This window comes from Panthera pardus, unplaced genomic scaffold (assembly GCF_024362965.1).
Source record: "Panthera pardus isolate Hobbes unplaced genomic scaffold, ASM2436296v1 HiC_scaffold_20, whole genome shotgun sequence".
Classification (NCBI taxonomy): Eukaryota; Metazoa; Chordata; class Mammalia; order Carnivora; family Felidae; genus Panthera; species Panthera pardus.
The window spans coordinates 82,494,183-82,515,171 of record NW_026526766.1 but is presented as its reverse complement, the minus strand read 5'-3'; the positions used below and the strand labels follow the sequence as shown (position 1 = coordinate 82,515,171).

The window sequence follows — 20,989 nt, the reverse complement described above, 5'->3', positions numbered from 1 at the left end:
AAAGGCATTTCAGAGTAGAGTTCAATTCAGAAAGCATTTATGGCAGGCAGTCTGCTCTGTGTTTGGCACTGTGCTTGAATGCCATGGTGCCTTGATTCTTGGGAAGAGTACAGATGGTAGAGAGATGTGGGTCCCGGCCTTGGGAACTGCTTATTTTATTAAGAAGACAAGTACTTAGACAAGGGAAGTAACAGTCTAAGATAGTAAAATAATTAGATGCACAGTCAGGTGTTAATAATTTGTGATGCTACAAAAACAGTAAATATTACAGAAGCTCAGAGGAAATCAGTCATTGTGAATTGAAGTAATCAGGGGTAGATTCCTGGAAGAGGCAGATGGGGACATTATATGTGGGCCGTTTAAGTCAAATTTCTCAGGAGCATATTCCTTTATTTACAGAGTTTTTTTCTCCTTTTTTCTTTTTCTTTTTAAATTATGAACGTTGTTTAAAAATGTGAAAAATTCAGGAAATAAGGCAAAAAAAAAAAAAAAACGCTGTAATTCCACAACTCAGACACATAGCTAGAAGTTTTGCTGGGTTTCCATTTTGTGTCTTCTGAAAAAAAATTTTTTTTTAATAGCAGTTGTTGTTACAGTGTGATACATCTTTATATTCCATTGTGAGTTAATTCTTCTTAATGCAGTGATGTTAGTATTCTCCCATGTTATTACAGACAAAACTGAATTTTGATGGTGGCATGTCGGTGTTGGGTCACTTGAGTTTATTAATACTCCCAATTTTTGAAATGATGTTTGAAAAAACATAAAAGCAATTATTGTATTTCCTTGGGATAGATTCTGAGAAGTGGAATTACGAGGGTATGGGTTGTGGGCTCAGGAAACATGTTGCCAAATTATTTGCTGGAAGGAGTGGTTGAATTTATGCTCCCTTTCTTCCTTCATTCTCTTTGACTCATTCAGTATTTATGTGCTAGGCCCTATTCCAGGTTCTGGGGATATAGTAGTGAATGAAATAGGCAAAATTCCCTGCCATCAGAAAGCATACACACTAGTAGGGGGAAACAGATAATAAGAAAGTATGTAGTATGTTGGATGATAAAATGTGCTAAGGAGAAAAATAAGACCGGGAGAGAGAACAAGGAATTGTGGGGAGAGGGAAATTATAATTTTAAATAAGGTGATTGGGCAAGGCAGCGCTGGGAAAGGAACTTGTGAATGAAGACAGATAACACATGCTTCATTCCTGGGTATTTATCTCACAGAGCGAACGGTGAGGGAAAGGGCCGCGAAGTGGAAGCACGGCTTGCGTGTTTGCCGAAAGGCAAGGAGACCTGTACGTCTGGAACAGAGTCGGGGGGCAGGCTAGTAGGAAGCGAGGTCAGAGGGTTGCTGGTGAAGGACGACATGACTTAAGTGATAGGATTACTCTGGCTGCTGTGTTGAGAACAGTCTGTAGGGAATCAGAGGCAGGAGCAAGAGAACCCTTTGTTAGGACACTGTTGTAGTGGAATGATGGTGACTTAGACCAGAGTGATAGTGGTGGCGATGGAGAGAAATGGTCAGAACTTGAGTTTATTTTGAAGGTTTAGTTGACAGGATTGGCTGACAGATTGGATCTGAAATGTGGGAGAAAGATCAGGAGTTTGGCGTTGGACATGTTAAATTTGAGATGTCTGCTAAGGCATCCAAGTGGAGATGTTGAGTAGACAGTGAGATAAATGAGACTGGAGTTGGAAGAGGCCTGAGCTGGAGAAATCAGTGTAAAGCTGACAGTGCATGTTTGTATTTGTAGTGATGAGACTGAAAGAGACTGGCGAAGGAGGACATCAAGAAAGAAAAGTGAAGTCCAAGGACTGAGGTCTGGGGCCCTTCAGCAGGGAGAGGTTAGCAAGGAGCTTAAAAGAGAAGCCGTGAGTCAGAGGGACGCTCTGGAAGAGTGTCGAGTGGTGCTTATAGGCCAGGGAAGATGAGGAAGGAGGACTGATAATTGATGTTGGGAGTAAGAAGTGAGTTGGTGTGGTCATTAGTACGGGAGCAGTTTTTCAGAAGTGCTGGGGCATAGAAGCTTGGTTGCCATGGGTTCAAAGAGAGTGAGAAGAGAGGAATTGGCAAGCGCGAGTATACTCTTGAAGTATATAGCTGTAAAGACAGTGAAAGAAATGGGGTGGTAGCTATGGGGGGCTTGCCCTTTTACTTTTTTTTTTTTTTACGTTTATTTATTTATTTTGAGAGAGACAATGTGAGTGGGGGAGGGGCAGAGAGAGAGGGGGAGAGAGAGAATCCCAAGCAGACTCCACACCAGCAGCACAGAGCCCAAAGTGGGGTCTGAACTCATGAAACCGTGAGATCATGACCTGTAACTGAGACTAAGAGTTGGACACTTAACTGACTGAGCCACCCAGGCGCCCCAGGGGCTTGACCTTTTAAAAAAGCATAGCAGAAATAACTGCACGTTGGCATGCTGATGGGAAAGATCCAGTAGAGAGATAAAATTAATAACATAGAATTGGTAGAGCAATGTCTGAGTTGGCGAGAGGGGATGGGGTCCTGGTGCCCAAGTGGAAGGGCCTTTGCAAGGGCACAGACAGTTCATCGTATCAGTAGGACAAAGGCGGAGTCTGTGGGTCAGTGATCTCAAGTGGCTGGAAGACGTGGCGGAGGCTTGTGGGAGTTCTCTTCTGATTAATTTTCTCAGTGAAGGGGCAAACAAGGTAATTAGTGGCAATTGAAGATGGAGAAGTTTTGAGGGGAGAGAAGAAAGTATGAAATCCTCACTGTGGAGAACAAGAGAGTGAATGAATTAAGGAGAATGTGGTATAATTACCTACGCTCACTTAGAGTAAAGAATCCAAATTTAAAGCTAGATTAGTCAGCAGAGTTGGATGTTTTTCTCTAGCCGGTACCGGGGTGCAGGTGGATCATTGGATTTTTGCCAAGTAAGGTTGACAAAGTAAGGGAGGCATAAAGATGTCGAAGTATGGAAAAGAATGGTTATAAAATAGAATTTCAACTGGGTGAGGAGGATAGTGTGGACCTGAGGTGGATGAAGGGGAGTGAAAAGATTAGTAGAGTGTCCCTGTGGGGTTGAAGAATGAAGACAATACTGTAGGGACTGAACTAGAAGGGAGGGTCATGGTTGGAGGCTTAGGTGCTGGAAACTGATTATTGAGGGATTTTCCGTTTTTGGTAACTGCAGAGTTTGGGTATGACCATGGGAGTGAGTAGCTGAGATTGGGTAGAGGATCAGATCCTTGGCCGGGAGGAGGCCAAGGAATCAAGAATTCAGGGATTCGGAAGGATTGTCTGTGTGCATAGTGGGATCACTAAGACTTGTGGTGGGAGTGGCCGTGGAGTCAGTGTCCGTGCACCAGGATCCGTGTGACTCAAGGAACGAGGAGTAACCCCGGGATTGGTAGATGAGAACAGAGTGGGGGTTGGGGAGTGTAGTTGGAGAGTAGTTTGGTGACCTCAGGTTAAAATCTGGAATTTTGGACGATGAGGGAGAAAGGTCCAGAAGTGGAAACAAGGAACAGAGGCTTCCAGGATGGAGAGGAAGCATTCGGCCGTGGAGAGGGCTCCAGAGGAAGCCAGCATTAGGTCAGGGTGAGAACGTAGGAGTGGGAAGGGAGCTTAGTGCGAAGAGATTGAGAATTCTACTGATCACTGACCAGGAGTGCCAGAAGGCGAGTGAAGGAGTTTCAGTGAGTGTGCCAGTTTTGTTGTTCCTTTGCCAGCTACACTTCAAATTCATTGCACTTGTGATGGAGGACATGGTTCTCTGTCTTTTTAATTTTTTGAAGTGCCAGTGTAATTGAATGTTAATTCATATAAGAATATACAGTTGGCCATGTTTGTAGGTTGTGCTGCCTGACAGCATGAACCGGAAGGGTCTGATTTGGATGTGGGAGGAGGAGAAAGATGAGCAGAGCATGTCCCGTTTTGTGGCAAAGCCGATTGATCAGGCTGGCTAGGTTTGGAGGTTGATTTTTAAGAAACAGAGATGAAATTGGGTGGTTTGGTCTTAATGGCCAGGCCAAGGATTCTAGACAAGTCTAGCTTTACAACACAAAGGTCTTGAAAGATGTTAAAAGTGGAAAAGGTCCTCAAAAAAATGGAGTGTAGAATTGTCACATGATCCAGCCATTCCAATTTTGGACATATATGCAGAAGAAGTGAAAACAGGGACTTGCACAAATATTTGTACACTCCTGTTCATAGCAGCATTATTTATGATAGCCAGAACTAGAAGAAACTCAAGTGTCCACAGATAGATGAATGGATAAATAAAATGTATACCCATTCAGTGGAGTATTATTCAGCCTTAAAAAGGAGGGAGGGGCGCCTGGGTGACTCAATCGGTTAAGCATCTGACTCTTGGTTTCTGCTCAGGTCATGATCTCAGTTTCGTGAGTTCGAGCGGGGTTGTCTCTGTCTCCCTTCTCTGTCTGCCCCTCCCTGGCTCACGCCATCTCTGTCTCTCTCAAAATAAATATATAAACTCAGGGGGGAAACGGGAAATTCTGACACATGGCCACAACATGGATGAGCCTTGAAGACCTTGTGCTGAGTGAAATAAGCCAGTCCCACAAGGATACATACTGGATAATTCCACTTATATGAGGCACCTAGAGACGGAAAGTAGAATGGTGATTGCTAGGGGTTTGGGGGAGGGGGGAAAATTGGAAGTTATTTAGTGGGTTCAGAGTTTTAGTTAGAGAAATGAGAAAGTTTTGGCAATAGTGATGGTTGTACAGTAATTCAGTAGCTGGACTGTGTACTTAAAAATGTTAAAATGGCAAATTATATATATATTTTACTCTCTGCTACCCTCCCACCCCCCACAAGTGGTATAGGATATATAGGTGCTGCTTCTTTAATGGTACAGACAAGGACTAGGCAGCAATAGCTTGTTTCCAGGGAAAGAGAGGCAGAATTCTGTCTATAAGAAAGTCTTCTGGTTGACAGGCACAGTATATATCCCTTGCTGAGGTGTCAGCTCTATCAGTACTAATGTGGTAGTTTGGCCTTAGCATTGGGGTTCTCAGTATGGTTTAGAGGCAGTGGAAACACATTTCCCAAGTAGGAAAACATTTTCTCTGTGTTCTTATTCATTCGGTTTAGCAAATAATTTCTTTCGTAGATAATCCAAGGATAACTTCTACTCTATAAAAATACTCAAAGTTCATCGGAATTCATCTTTTCATTCTTTTTTTTTTTTTAATGTTTATTTATTTTGAGAGCTAGAGAGAGCGAGTGCCAGCAAGTTTGAGCAGGGGAGGGGCAGATCCCTCCCTCGAGATCATGACCTGAGCCAAAATCAAGAGTCGGACGCTTAACCGACTGAGCCATCCAGGCGCCCCTTGGAATTCATCTTTTAATTATCATATTTACTAGTTGAATTGAGTGCTAGTTACTTTGGAGTCATTTTATTTATATCCTCAACTTGGCAAAGGAGTTTAAATCGAGAAATTGGAAAGCTCTCATTCATAATCTGCTAAGGCCTATTTCATGACAACATGTTTTGGTTATTTGTCCAGATGTATTCTCATTGTTGAGTCACAATAATAACTAGAAGACAGATCCACGGGAGGACATACATAAATAAAGCCAAAAAAGAAAGCCACTGTTGGATTCTTGGGAGTCTGATGGATCCATGCTGAATCCCAGCTCTGTTTCTTAACTGAATTTGTTCTTAGCCTCACTTCTCTTATTTATAAAACAGGGATACATGTACTTACCTGGCAGAGTTGTTGTTATGATTAATTAAGATAATAAACCATCTCTGGCAACAACTGGGATACATAGGCATTCAGTAAATGGTAGCTGGTAGGTAATATTGTAATTATTACTGCAAAAATGTTTAACGGAACTGTTTCTGAACCCCGGAATGCAAACTTAGAACGCAAAGAAATTAGCAGAAAGGTCCTTCCATTTATACAGAGATTCACCTCAGGGTTTCTGTAAATCTGGGAGAGTCCCTAGTGCATTTGATGTTTACAGATCATTAGCAAACAGATGCCAGGAGGCAAATAAACTGTAGCTTAAGGATTTTCGAACCACTGACGATGAAGAGAAAAGCAGTTTCTGATAAAGTTATAACATCTCTAAGTACGTAGTGGCAGGCAATGGGAAAATTTTAATTGGGTTTATAAAAGTTTATTTCAGGAACACATGTACTTCCAATTTGAGGCATACCTATACATCTGTAGCCATCTAATTTATAGTGCTTGCTTATTTCTCCACTGGGGTTAATAATAAAACAACAACTAATATTTATTGTGTGCTTACTTATATGCCAATGTGTCTTTAGGAAGGAAGCCTGTAGCATTCAGAGGCTTGTTTTCAATGGGATGTTTTAAAATTGGCCTTTTATCCATTTAGAGAGGCGGGTATTTAAGGAGTGTGTTCTGTTTATTCTATTTTGCCAAAATATGTGTTGAGCAGTTGTAACAGGGCAGACCTTTTGCAGGAGACCACGCTAAGTAGAACACGGGCCCTGGCCTCACCAAATACTGATTCCCTGTCCCCTGGACTGTTCACAAGGGGGCTTGTGGTAGCACGAGATGAACCATGCATGGTCTGGTCCTAGATTCCACGTCTGGCTCTGTCACTTCTTCCCTGAAGCTTTTCCTGTCCTTGTGAAAATTGGGTTCGATGCCCTTCTTCTAATCCTTGCACAGCACTTGGCAAGCTCTGTGGTTATTGTTTAATTCTGCAGATTCTCTGCTAGGGTTACACTGTAGACTCCTTGAGAGAGCAAGGACTGGCCCCTTCCTCATCTGGGCCAGTCACTTCTGCATATTTATGCCGTGAATAAATACTGATTTTCTAATTTTGGACAAATGGTAACCTATTGCTTTCTTTAATGATGATGCACTTATGATAGTCCTAATGTCATAGCTTTGTTATGAAGATAAAATTAGAAATTTTATTTTAAATTCCTATCACAGAGCCTGGCACATAGTGGGTACATGGTCAGTCGTTGTATTTGAATAACTGATGAAGTTCTCTCTTCCCCCTGGATCTGATAGAGGTGTTCTATCTATTTGTGAAAAGACTGTATGCAGTGATGTTACATTTGTAGTACACAAAGGACACAGCTTCATTTAGGTTGAGTCTGAAGTAGTTATTCACATTGGAATAAAAGTCGGACACTTATGGTACACATTCAAAAGAGGGGCTAAAACAAATCCTAACTTACAGGGAAGTTAAATGGAAACCTGGGATTTTAACCGTTAAAAAAAACAAAAAAGGACCTTCATCAATATTTATCAGTTTGATAGATTTTAGCAATTAGTTCCAAACTTAGAACTGATTTTTAAGAACCTAAATATTTAAATAACAATGAAAGTTGAAAACTAGGATGTTCAGCAGGCAAAAAAGCGAAGTATAAGTGCACGTATTCTCTAGACTTTTTTCCTCTCTCCAGTACACCCCCTTTTTCCATTTTAAAGCTCCCTTTGGGGGGCGCCTAGGTGACTCAGTTGGTTAAGTGTCTGACTCTGGATTTCAGCTCAGGTCATGATCTCTCACAGTTTATCGGTTCGAGCCCCACATTGGGCTCTGTACTGACAGTGCAGAGCCTGCTTGGGATTCTCTGTCTCCCTCTCTCTCTGCTTCTCTGCCTTTCTCTCTTTCCATCTCTGTCTGTGTCTCTCTCTCACATACATACATACACACACACACAAACATTAAAAAAAAAAAGCCCCCTTTGGAATTCGACTTGTGTTTGATTTTGGGGTTCACGTGGCATAAGTTCGATTGAGAATCAGGTTTTCATAGACCTTTTGTGGATGGCATTAATTATGAAAAATATTTCAAATTATTGGTAAGTAGCGGCATTTGCTAGTCAAAAGTCTATCACCCTTCCCTAGAAAGAGAGATGAAACTCCCAAGATTTTACTGCGTAATGTCAGTGGACTTATTATTTGTAGAACAGTTGATGCATTTAGGACTTGCTGATTCACTTAATTGGTAACTGTACTACATTCATAAGTCCAACAACTGAAAACAATAGGTCAGTGTCTGCTGTTTATGCATAAATAGTCACATCAGAGCAGGATATGTCTGAAAGGCAGAATCTGTTAGTTTGTGGAGGAATCTGGCACGTGAATGGTTCCATTGCTTACCCTTCTGAGGTGGGTCGTGGTCTCCTTCCCTGAATAATGTTGTTTGGGTTTTTGTTGTAGGTGTAGACGGTAACCTGTTCTTGTGTTATCAAGCTGGCTGCTGTTAAGTAGTATTTGAATGTGTTTTAAATGCCAGTGTTGAGGGAAAAGGCTAGACTGGATACATAGTTTTAAAACCAGTGATGACTCAAAGTTTTATGTTTTACCGCCTTTATGTTTTAGAGCAAAAAGTTAAAACCTACAATAATTTTTGTTTAAGAAATTCCACTTTTACATGGAAACCAAATGTTCATTTAAAGGACTTTGAAATGCTTTTTATAATAGTGAATTATATTCCTTTGTAATTTCAGGGTAAAACCTGCATTTTGAAATCAATAATTTTTTGAGAAGAAGTAATTTTTAATTTAAAAACATTTTTATTTTATTTATTTATTTATTTATTTTTAGCGTTTATTTATTTTTGAGACAGAGACAAAGCATGAACGGGGGAGGGTCAGAGAGAGGGAGACACAGAATCTGAAACAGGCTCCAGGCTCTGAGCTGTCAGCACAGAGCCTGACACGGGGCTCAAACTCACAGACCGCGAGATCATGACCTGGGCCGACGTCAGCCGCTTAACCGACTGAGCCACCCAGGCGCCCCTTTAAAAACATTTTTAAAGGAAAGACAACATAAATTATTTTGTTCCACTGTTAAGAAGAAGGAAATCATGTTGATGGTTTTTTTTTTTAACTGTGTACAACATTTGTAATATTCCTTTCAAAAATACATTATTTTTAATAAGTAAATTTTAACTATGATAAGTGGAATAGTTTAGTAGAATAATTGTATTTAGTTAAAATGCTATACTAATGATTTAGGTATTTTGGAATATAAAGTAAGTGAAACTGACTCTTTATAACAGTAATGAGTTTAATAGGTAGTGTCCTTAAAGCTCTGTTTTAGTGCAGTCCAGTTTGCATTCATACTGTCCAGAAACTTTAATGCTACATTATACAAAAAAAAAAAAAAAAAAGAACTTCTCTTCATGAAGATTAAAAAAAAAAAGTTTATTTCTGAGTGCGTTTTGGGGAAGATTGAGCTCGTCCTCAAAATATACGACTTCTCAGACTACTTTCTGAGAGTGACCATTTTCAGTGTATAAAATTTGAAAATGTCATTAGGGAAAGAGCAGGGTAATGGACTATTTCCCCGTTTGCAGCATATTCTCATCTTCTCATCTGGAAAATTAAATCTGATTACAGCTCGGATTAACATTTACGGTTGTGGGAGAGAGGAAGATGGTACCTTAAACAACATGGAATTGAACAATGAGATTCTATCGTTTATAGCTAATTTTAAAGGCTAGCTTTTGAAGGGAAGATTTTTATAATTGTAAGCTTTAATATGTTCACTGTTTTGTTTCTTACTGACTGAAATCTCCTAGAGGTAATGACTGGATAAACTGAGAGGGCATTAAATGTAATGTTTTCTGCCTTGATGCCTACCATGTTAAAAGTGAAAGCAATGTAGATTCCCGTGTTGACGGCTACATTTGCAGTTTCTCTGAAATTTCCTAAAAGAGCTCCAGCTCTAGAAGATTGTGACGTTTGGTGAGTGTGCCGTTGTTACACATTTCATAGAAAAATGAAGTCGGTGTGTTTTTCAATAGTCAGTTCAAGTGTCATGCCTTGACCCTTCAAATGGAGTCCTTGGTGTGACAGAGAAAAACAGGCAAATAACTTGGTAAGGTGTGAGTGTGTGCACACATACTGGTTCCTGATCTGCAAATGAGCCCTCATACATAACCACAGTACTTTTATGAATTATTTTGCATTTCTGTTGTAAAAGATCTGTCTACCACGTTTTCTAGGAACTTGAAGCCTAAGGCAGAACTCAAGGTTTTGGAGCCTGTGTAAAATAATTTATAGCACCGTTCCAGCAAGTCTTGCCCAAACTCTTATTCTATTAATTAAACATCCTGTGGCAATCTGGTATATCTTAAAGATTTAAAGTATGTTACGGTAGAAGACTAGAAAACATGAACAATTGAAGTTGAAGAAAATTAACCTTTCTTTAAAAAAAAAAAATCAAGACATATTTGTTCTGAGACTTTTTTTTTTTTTTTCCCCCCGCTGTGAAGACATAGCCTCTTAAGCATGGTCATGTTCGGTGCCTGAATCAGATTGTGCTGTTGGGATTCCCGTGCTGTGAAATGTCTTAAGTATGGAAATGCTTCTGGTGGCTTCCAGTGGAAGTGGTGCCCATGTGTCTTTGTGGAGACCTCCTCTTGCAGGGCCACGGTGCTGGAAGCAGGGAGTAGCCCATCACATGGACATAATGCAAAGCCTTGTCCCAGAGCCAGCTGCCTCTTTGAGGTGTACGTAGTTAAGAGATGTATGGACTCTACCATACCATGCGTCTTGTGGCGAGATATTTTTAATATATTTTTTGTCGAAAAGTATTTTCCTGAGAGATGATGAAATTAGTTTTTAATTTCGTTAAGAATCAACCACTTAAATCTGGAGAAAGTTGCCGAGAGAGAAGGAAAAGGAATGTTCTTAATTTTCCTTCAGGGGGACAATTCTTAGAGAAAAAGCTTGACATATGCCCATGCTTCTCTTCTCACTGCCAATTGCCTAAGCAAATTGTTGCTTTTTTCCTTGGTAGTTCTCTGATCTGCAGATTTTTGTGTTGAAAGTTAGCTGTTTGGTGACACTGCATTTGGCGGTGAGGGTATGAATGTGAGAAGGTGTTTTGGAACATTAGCAATTACAGTATTGGATGGTGGATAAAGAAATAGATATATAAATATTAGACCGATGCACAGTTTTCCAGTGTATGTTATTTTCCATATAAAGATATAGAACATTTCATAAAATGTTCCCAGACCATTTAAAACTCAAAGAAATGCAGCTGATGCAATGAAATACATAGAGTCCTTGTAAAAACATACAGACACGCAAGTGGATTGCTGCCAGACAGAAAATTTAAAGGCGGTTTGCTTAACTGCAGGGTGCTACGTTTTGCACAATGTGCCATGCTGAAACTGTTAGTAAGGCGGGTGTTGTGTTGCTTGAGAAAAGCAGATTGTATTTGGACCTTTTAAACTCAGATGTTTCCAATGTCGATATTTTGGTGACATTATGGCATTATGATCGACTCAATGTGAAAAAAGAGGATTTCACTCTACTGTGCAAAATAGACATTTTAAGGAAACTCAAATCAATTATTTTCGTCTTTTTTGTTAATTTTTACAAAATTCCTTTCATAGTGTTTTATCAGATCGGATCTTTAGCTAATGGAATGGGACTTAGTAGGTTGGGCTTTGGGTTTTAAAAAGCATTGCCCTTCCTATCTGCCCCCATTCCGCTTTAAAAAAAAATACTGCTTTAGAGAATGTTAAGAACCCATGAAGTTTGCTTTTGTGACCCTCAAGGCCTTAAAGGAAAGCACAAGCTTTATGCTTAGATCGTAGTAAATAATAATCCATGTATTCTCTTGGAACGTGATTCTGTAAAACTCTGGGCGTCTCACTTTGGGGTCAGTCTGAGGACAGTTGGAGGAATTTGATGATGATGGTGGTTATGCCTACCACTGAGGCAGTGTTGAGGATGGCATGATTTGAATGAGTTCCATCTTGGCATTCCATGGTCATCTTTACCGTTAGTATATTAAAATAAGTTGAGTTTTCTTTTTATCTGTGCTTTCTTCTCGTTTTAAAGTTCTGCACTGCATATATGAATAAAATACATTTTCTAATTATTAATGTAGTTTCTTATTAACGTAGTTGACCAAGGATGTAAAAACCTTCCTTCTCCCACCCATGAGTAGGAAACTTATTTTTTAACTTGAAGAATATATCACAAATTTTGGTTTTTGACATTTGTCCCCTCAGAGAATGGTGATAAGAAGATAAGTCTTTGTGTTTTTTGCCATCTTTATTTTCATGAGTATTTTTGTGGTTCCTGAGAAGCACCAACTACTGCAAGAAAGAGGACATGATATTAAAGATGTATATGTGAGTCATTTCTGTATGAGGTTTTCTGGTTAAAGAGTGTTAATCACATGACAGTTGGAAGAAAAAGAAGCCTTAGATTATTTTGTGGCTTTCTGAACTTGTTTTTTACCATTTCCCTCAGTGGCTTGCTTACAAGTGCATTTTTGTTTCAGTCTTGGGCGCAAATTTTAAATCCTAATACGCCAGTTTTTCTCTGCACCAGGGTGACGTACGTATGTTTCAGGAATTGGAACCCCTGCCTCTTACGGAAGCTCTCCCCACCCCCACCCCAGCAGCACACTTTGAGAGGTTTGATAGGCATCTGGCTGTATCTTTGCATCCTGCTGACTAATTCTTCCCTGTAGACCTAGTGCTGCTCAGCCCACACCGTTAGCGCCCTCTGGCCTCCTGTCCCAAGAGGGCCAAGTTCTTGAGTGATTTCAGCCCTTCCGGCCAGAGAGAAGCAACAGCTTCTCAGCTTCCTCAGGCTTACTGGGGCAGCCGTGCACAGTACCTCAGAGGGGGTCACTCCAGAATTCTGCTGGTCACAGTCTACACGGGTCCTTTGTCCCATCTACTACTTGCAGATGAAGGTTAAGAAGGAAATTGGTCCCCAGTTTGTAAGTCAACCAGAAGATCCTTCAAGAAGAGTTGAAATGGTCTACAGATAGTTTCAGCTTTTTTGCATCACCCATTGGTGGAAGCTTTGTTTTTTTGGTATGCCTTTTTGAATATTCCTGCTTTTGTTACTACTCTTGGGTTTTGAAAAAATAACATCCATTGACTTGAATGACTTGAAAACTGGTATTTCTAGGGTTTAAATGTAGTATGTGAATAGGCTCTTTGTTTTCTCCCTTTTTGATTCTTTGCTGCAGAGAGGTTATTGGCTGCATTGTTGTGTTGTGATTTGGAGGGTTTTGACTTTTAATGTGGATTCACTCATCGAGAAGTAAATTGATGATTTAAAAGGTAGTTATGAAAAAAAAAAAGATAGCTCTGAAAACCGAGTAGTGTATTTTGTGATCAGTGTGCGAGGGGACCCTCAAATACTATGCTTTTCCACAAGCCTTTGCACTGATATGTGATTTCTCAAATATGTAATATTATTATCACTCCCCCATAATGTGTCTCTGAGGAACCAAGTCTTACTCTTATTAGAAAAGATTGAATGTTTTCCTAATCAATAGCAAATGGAGTGCTAATAGCTTTTAATTAGTACACTTCTGTATTGACTTGCAGACGATGGCATTGGATTATCTTGCAATTATGATTGAGGAATCAAGTGAACCCTTTGGTAATTCCATTTTAAACAGATGGCCATAAAAGGTGTTTTCACCTATGTATTTTTATAGTTTCTATGCAAGTCTTATTACGTTCAGTAGAACATAATATCTCATTTCATGATATTTTGTCTGCACTGCCAAGCCAAAAGTCTATTGTTTGGTTCTGTTTTGAAGAAAACTTCATCTGGTTTTATCTGTATTTTCAAGAGTTCGTGAGTGTTTTGCTAAGGGTATATTTTATTTTGAAAAGCAAAGAGTTTTGCATTTGTTCCTTGAAAGAATTCTTCTCTTACTCCCCCCCACCCCCGCCCCCCCCCCCCCCACACACACTCACACACACTCACACACGCATGCAATCTGAAACTGGTGTTTAAGGTGGTTTATCAAGCCCACATCTGTAACTGTGAAAAGGAGGCTTCTGATTAGAGAAAAAAAAGTCAAGCCAGGTTTAAGACTCATTTTCTTTGGAAAAATATATTGAGTGCAATTTTCAGCGGGCAAGATTTTTGCATTAGGTAATAGTCTAAAGTTAACAGTAGCATCAGGTCTTCAGAATTTTTCTTTTTTATATTTCTGGAGGAGGGTAATGGGAGTGCCTTGCCGAGTCCGTCCTTGTGCTCATCAACATAGCAGCCTCAGCTGCCCCCCTTGGATCCCCTGCCAGGGCTGCTATCATCTTCTGATCAAATATTAATGTGTGATCCTCTGCTTGCTCACTAATCCAAAGCCAATTAATATTATCTGTCAATTATTTACAGATCCTGAGGTGCAGAGGCAATTCCCGGAGGACTACAGTGACCAGGTTCGGAATGCGTAATTAATTTTTTACATGACAAAATTTATTTCAGAGTTGTTCAACATATTATTACTGTTCTTTTTACTGAAAGAGATAAATGAATTTTTAGAGGGAAGAGAAATAGCAATTAGGAACCCAAGACAAAAAGTAAAAACAGATGAGGTATCAGATTGAAAATATTGGTGCTAGATTTGGGGTGTTAACCTTCAGGAACAAATGCACAAAAAGTCAGGAAGAAAAATCTATCACAAATTTTTACTTTTTACTTTGAGGTATGCTGTAGTCTGCAGTTCGTTAGGAAATCCTTTTTGGGCTGCCTGTGAACTTTTATTTATTTATTTATTTATTTATTTATTTATTTATTTATTTCTTATTTATTTATTTATTTAAATGCTATTTAAGCAATCAAGAACCAGCATAACAAAAAAAGAGATGATGTGGAGGGAAGTTTATAACATTTCCTGGAATTTGAAATAGATTATGAAGCTGTGTGTTATGGTGGTACCCCAAGAAGAAGATACACATTCAGGAACGGTCTTCAGGGTGAGGTTAGTTCTAATGATGGTAGTGAAAGTTGAGGTTGGCTGGTTGGCCCTGCCATCTCGAATTTCCTGTATCCCGCAAGCATGGAGTGAAGTGAAAGGAAATATTTTAGTCACAGAATAGCGCTGAAGTTGTGATGTTGCTCTACTCTTGATAATTAGATCCGGGTTATACATTCTGGATTCCAGTGTCTATCTTAAGAAATATTAGAGATGTTTTATAGCTTTTTGGGGGGCATCTTACATTTTTAGTTCAAATAAGCAATTTGGGATGCTTTTTAAAGCCATTTCAAGATAGAAACATCCTTGATTACACTGAGTAAAACAATTATAAGGTCTTTCACATGTAGAATATTGTACACAATAAAAACATGTTTCTGAAGTACCTCCATTGAATTTTGTCTATTAAAAAATGTCCTTGAATGAGGATAAGTACAATGGAATAGAAATATCCAGTACAATAGTCGTAACACCTTTGCAATGTGGCCTGTTATATAGAGGGCAAGGTATCTGAGACATCTTTATGAATACAGGGGACATAATGTGACCAGGAATATAACTGGATAATCAGTATAATGAGATGCTTTGTAATGAGATTTTATTGTACAAGAACCCAAGAGAACTGGTATGGTTTGCTTTGTGTGTGATCTCAAGACTCTTGAATGAGATTTTAAAAATACTAATCTTCTCTAACCCTTGCTTCGTCTTCCAACAGGAGAGTTACATTTTTATCTTGCCTTAAATTGCTGTGTGATTGATTGAACCCATTGGATTTAAACTGCACAATCCAAAGATTATAAGACCTCATTATTAATTTTTTTCGTCAAACAATGTCTAAAGAGTGAAAAATCTCAAAGTGTGGTTCTGAATAGACTTGAGTCCATAGCTCTTAAGAAAATCATTATTCTAAAATCTTTTGTCTAGGTAAATAACCTTTGTGGTCCCAGGTTCTGAATTAGCCAACAAGAGAAAATTTTGTGGGACAAACCTGAAAATAACAGGGTTAACATCTGCATCTATTCCTTTAAACATAGTTTCTTGCTATATCTGAAACTTTTTGACCAGAATGACTATTTCCTCTTTTTGGTGTAACTTTTAAAAATCACATGGGTAGTATGTTCATGACAAAATACTTAGGAAATATGGATAAATCAGCAATAAGTTTAAAAAAGAATGAAAAGAAAGCAAACGTAATTCATCTATAGTTTTTACTCAGAGATAACCACTATGACAATTTGGTATTTACCTTCCCATGTTTGTTTTTCTGAGTATATGTTTGTATGTTTGGGAGGCACATATGTGTATATACACATATGTATGTACAGTCCCCATATATATAGTATGTGTGTGTATATAGAGAAATACTCTTCTGTTGCATGTGAAACTCAGTTTAGAGATTAAATATTATGTTATGAACTTAGTTCCCTTTACTTTGGTTAATGGATGTTATCACAAGTATTTCATATGTTGAAGTTGGAATAATTTAAAATTACGGTAAGAACCTAAAAAAATGATGATTTTCAGCTATTTTAAAGTATTCACAGGATAGTTACTTGTTTTCTTTGTTTAGATCTGTTAACATAATGTTAAAATTTGGAGGACGGTACTCATGGGCTAGATGCAGACTTAGGAGAGTCTTATTTAACATTTCTTCCAACTCGGCATACGTGGTTTCCCTTCCTTATCACATATAACTTGAGAACGAAGGGTGAATGAAAGGTCTGCTTTGCTTTTGGGGAAGTTACCTCCACGTTCTCAGAAATTGATTTGACAGTTGATTGGATGGTCAAGGGAATGAGACCTGCATGTTTCTTATTTACCTTTTTATCAGTTGGGTGCCAATCTTCTATTTTTTCCTCCTCTTCTCAGCATTTTTTGGATTAAACCAAATTATCTTTCCCCTTGGTGTACTATATTAGAGGGTTCTTAGAAATGTTTTAGTCCATAGAAACCTTAAATGCTGAATATGTGCTTGATCTAGACAACATTTCTAGTATTAAAACATTTATGATGTAATCCGTAAGGAATATGGGAGCTAATTCACCACAAAGCATAGTGCTTGTTACTACATACGCACGCACACAAAATTCCCTCCTCCAGTTTTCCTCCTCATTCGCCTAACCTACCAGTGCTTGTTTTTACATATAGTGTATTTCCCATGTACCAGCACACTTGATCAGAGACACTTGCTGCTGCTAGATGTTTTATTCTGTGTGTTCTTTGTACCTTACAGTAAAAGAATCTGTCACAAATTATTGTGGCTCACTGCTTTAGAAACTGAGAAAAAAGGGAGGTTAGATTGACATCTGTGACTGAATAATGATGACCAGCCTTTTGGCTCTCCTTGAGCCACAAAGCTAGCACTGCCTTTAGAGTGGAAAAAGAAGTAAGAAGAAAGGGGAGGGATAAAAGAGAGTTACAAATCTGTGGTCCCGGAGATGTATTACTGTTGGGCCAGTTGTCTGCGTGGTATGATAATCCATTTTGATCTTCTCTGTCTTAATTGTCTGCTAAAGACAAATGGGCAGTAAAAGTTCATCAGTTTCATCTTTTTGCTTCTCGTTTAGAAGCAGAATAAATGATCCATCACTACAGAAGTAGCCTTTCTTTCTGACACGGAAGTAATGCAGACCCAACACGTTTTATTAAAATGTTTTCCCCTCATTATTTCGCTCCTCTCAGCTCTGATAGATCTTACTGTTTCATAAAAAATGTAATCTGAAATGTAAATAAGGGTCTCGATTCAGAAAGAAGAAGTAATGAGCAGCCTGAGCCACATCTTAGGACTCTTGATTGTAATTACTGACAAAGTGATTTCTCTGTGCCCCATTTTTTTTTCTTCCTTAAGTTGTCTGTGACACCCTCAGACCGCAACGACATCTATGGTTTAAAACCATTAAATCACTGTAGCACTCAATATTTCATTTAAAATCTGGTAAGCCTGCTATCTTGAAACCTGAAAGTATAGGCTTTGTTAATTCCGGAAAGACATGCAATTCCTGTATTTTTGAAAATAGAGGAACAAACCAAAAAGGCAAAAGCAAGGGCTTCTCAGAGTTCACATTATTTATTCATCTGCTTTTGTTTAATGCTTAGCTGGTTTAAATACTAAAACATCAGCATTGATAGGATCCTGACTTGAATCCTGCATTTAAAAAAATAAATCTTGTAACAACGTATTTAAGAAATTTAAAAAATTGTGTCCCTAAGCGTAATATGAAGTAGTCTAAATTTTTTTTGGCGGGGGGGGGGGGGGGGCGGGTGGTGTTAAGATTCCGAAATCACGGATATGATTTTTTGGTTACTTTGGTTTTGGTAGCTTAAACCACATTCTTTTCAATCTCTCACTCCAGGTTTAGATAATGAAGTTCTTAATAAAGCCTGGACCATAGAAAAATTTGTTAAAAAAGACCAGAATCGCAATAAGATTATTTTTCATTTCTAGAAATGGTTCTGAAAGATATGAGCATGTCAATCTAGCGTTAAAAATAAAATACAAAACATGAATACCTTTTTTTGTTGGAAACAGCCTGTAGTTAATTAAGTAGATTTATAATTATTCTGTTTACTGTATTCATTCATAATTATGGAAATAATTGGTAAAACTTTATTCATTGTGATTAGTGTAGTTTTAATGAATACTAATTGAATTAAGAGAGGAAAGGATAGTTAACATGTTAGCAAATTATGGTCAACCATTCTCATCAAAATCCCATCTTTGGTTTCAAAACATTATATGCTTTTCCAGATTAAAAAGGGCCTTTAGTAATTATAACATGTACTATGGGATAATTTGGAGTAAAGCTATGGTAACCTATCAGAAGATTTCCATAAATAGCCTTGTAATATGTCAAGTGTAATAGGCATTACACATACCATTTTAAAACATGTTAGTTATAATACGATTACCTCTTGTCCTAAAACATGAAGAATTAATAATTTGTTCTCACAGTTGCACTTTTTACAGCCTGTTTGTTCCAAGAGTAGTGCTTAGAGGGGGTGTGCGAGAAGTTGCTTCTCCAGTGTGCTCATCTATATTTTGGTGAAATATAGCCAGTGTCTTAGAGGTTTTTGAATAGAGGTCTGAGCACCCTTACTCACCCTATTTATATAGTTCGCTGTTTAGAGTTGCAGGTAATTTTTCTTTCCACTGGCACTGAAACAGAGGTTATAATGAAACCAACAATCTTTATGCATTTATAGAAACTATAAAAATTTTATGGAAATCTTTATATAGAAACTAACAGTGTTTCTTGTACAAGCTCTATAAGCAATGTAGAAACATGGGACATTGGGAAAAATAAAAAGGTACCCTTTCTTTTATGGTTTTATATGGTCTGTGTGATTTTAAAATTTCACTATAGGCAGTTAAGCAAATTATAAAAACATACATCACCTATATACTAAAAAGGAACAAAAATATGTTGCATAACTTAGGCTAATTGTGATGGAAATTGGCATTTGTGAGTTGCGTGTAATTGCTTAAATATGGAGTTTTCATCTGTTCATACTTCAGGTATGCTCTAAAGAAAACATTTTTTAAGCTCACAATTATTCATAGTGTAACCTATGTAAATGGTTTGGAAGATTCTGGTTAGAAAGACAACAGAGATAATATTTACTCAAGACTTAAACTGCCTGTATGTTGGTGATGGCCTCAGTTCTTTTGGTGAGCTCCTGTTTAAAAACTTTTGTGTTATTTTTTTTTTTCTAAGTCTTGATAAGCCAGAGACTAAACATTTCTATTCAAAACTTGTTCATGCCCTGATTCATTGAAAGAATACAGATATAGTAACAATATAATATATAATAATACAGAAAATTACAGATACAGTCCACAGCTCCTAAATTTTCTGTTACTGTGAAAGGAAGTCTCATAGTGACATTATATAATATGACATACGTGTGTAATATTCACACAAGATTTAAAACAAATGACACAATTTGATTTTTCTCATTATTGTTAGGTGGAGAACCACAGTGCTGTGCGCCTGGTGTGCATAAAATGTGACATTGATTCCAGAAGGATTCTGCCAGTCTTTCTATAGTGACTTGTCTAAGCTGTAGAATCTTCAAATTGGAATTGAGACTTTGGGCCTTGCTTTCACCAAACTCACAAAGAGTGGACTCAGACCTGGGTATATCCCATTTCTCTTGGAAACTTGAGCTTCCTTCCCCCCCACCCCCATTCTTCTCCAAGGTGTGGGTGCTGTCATACTTCCAATCTGCTCATATAATCTCAGATTTGATCCACTTTAAATGGTGAGGTCAAGTTTGGTCCTGGAAACCATATACATGGGAACAGAATATATTGATTCATTTGAATCTCAGCCAGAGGGTCAAATAGATCACACTTTAAAATGGCTCTACAGGGGCACCTGGGTGGCTCAGTCGGTTAAGCATCCAACTTCGGCTCAGGTCATGATCTTGCAGTCTGTGAGTTGGAGCCCCGCGTCAGGCTCTGTGCTGACAGCTCAGAGCCTGGAGCCCATTTCAGATTCTGTGTCTCCCTCTTTCTCTGACCCTCCCCTGTTCATGCTCTGCCTCTCTCTGTCTCAAAAATAAATAAATGTTAAAAAAAAATTTTTTTTAAAGGGCTCTACAACCCGACCTTTAAAAGACTAACTTATAAGTGGCTGCATTTTCTGATTTTTTTTTCCCCCTTGTGCCTTTGATGGCAGAAACTGGGAGACTAGATTTGATTTTATGCATTCATTGAATGAGAGATTGATAAGTATAGTGTCTGCACACTGTGAGCCAGATACCGTATCAGGTAAAGAAGAGAGAAGTAGTAGATTCCATCTTTCCCCTGAAGGACCTTAGTGTCTAGTAGGCTACAGGGGTAATGGGGTCTAGTAGGGGTCTAGACCTTTCGGTCTAGTAGGCTACAGGGGTTGTTTTGTTGGACTGTTAGAACAATGGCATGACCAGAAATTGGGGATGTCTCTGAAAACTAGGACCTTTGGGTAGTGACGCCACCATGTAATCACATTCCTCAAATTTCTTGTCCTTTGTGTCATGACACTGTAGAAGGTAATAAAGTTAATCAGAGTAGTACAGAGAAACCCAAGTGGAAAGTCCTGAAGCTGCCCTTAAAGATCATCTTTTAAGTTTGTTTTAGATGTGTGCTTTTTCCAAGAGTCACTGTTGATTTATGGATTTTTCCACCTCTTGCTCAAAAAGGTCCGTTTCCATATTTCTTAGTAACTTGGCAGTCTGGGACTGTAGATGGAAACATAATTTTCTCATCCACAGATATAAACTCTCAATCTCTTTAGACCCTAGGAGGTGATTGTTTA

General features: G+C 38.5%; 1 protein-coding gene across 1 annotated transcript in view; it reads left to right on the top strand.

Annotated features, from left to right (window-relative positions):
* The window catches only part of DENND1A (DENN domain containing 1A), a 509,944-nt gene that overhangs the window by 115,631 nt on the left and 373,324 nt on the right, over nucleotides 1-20,989 (top strand).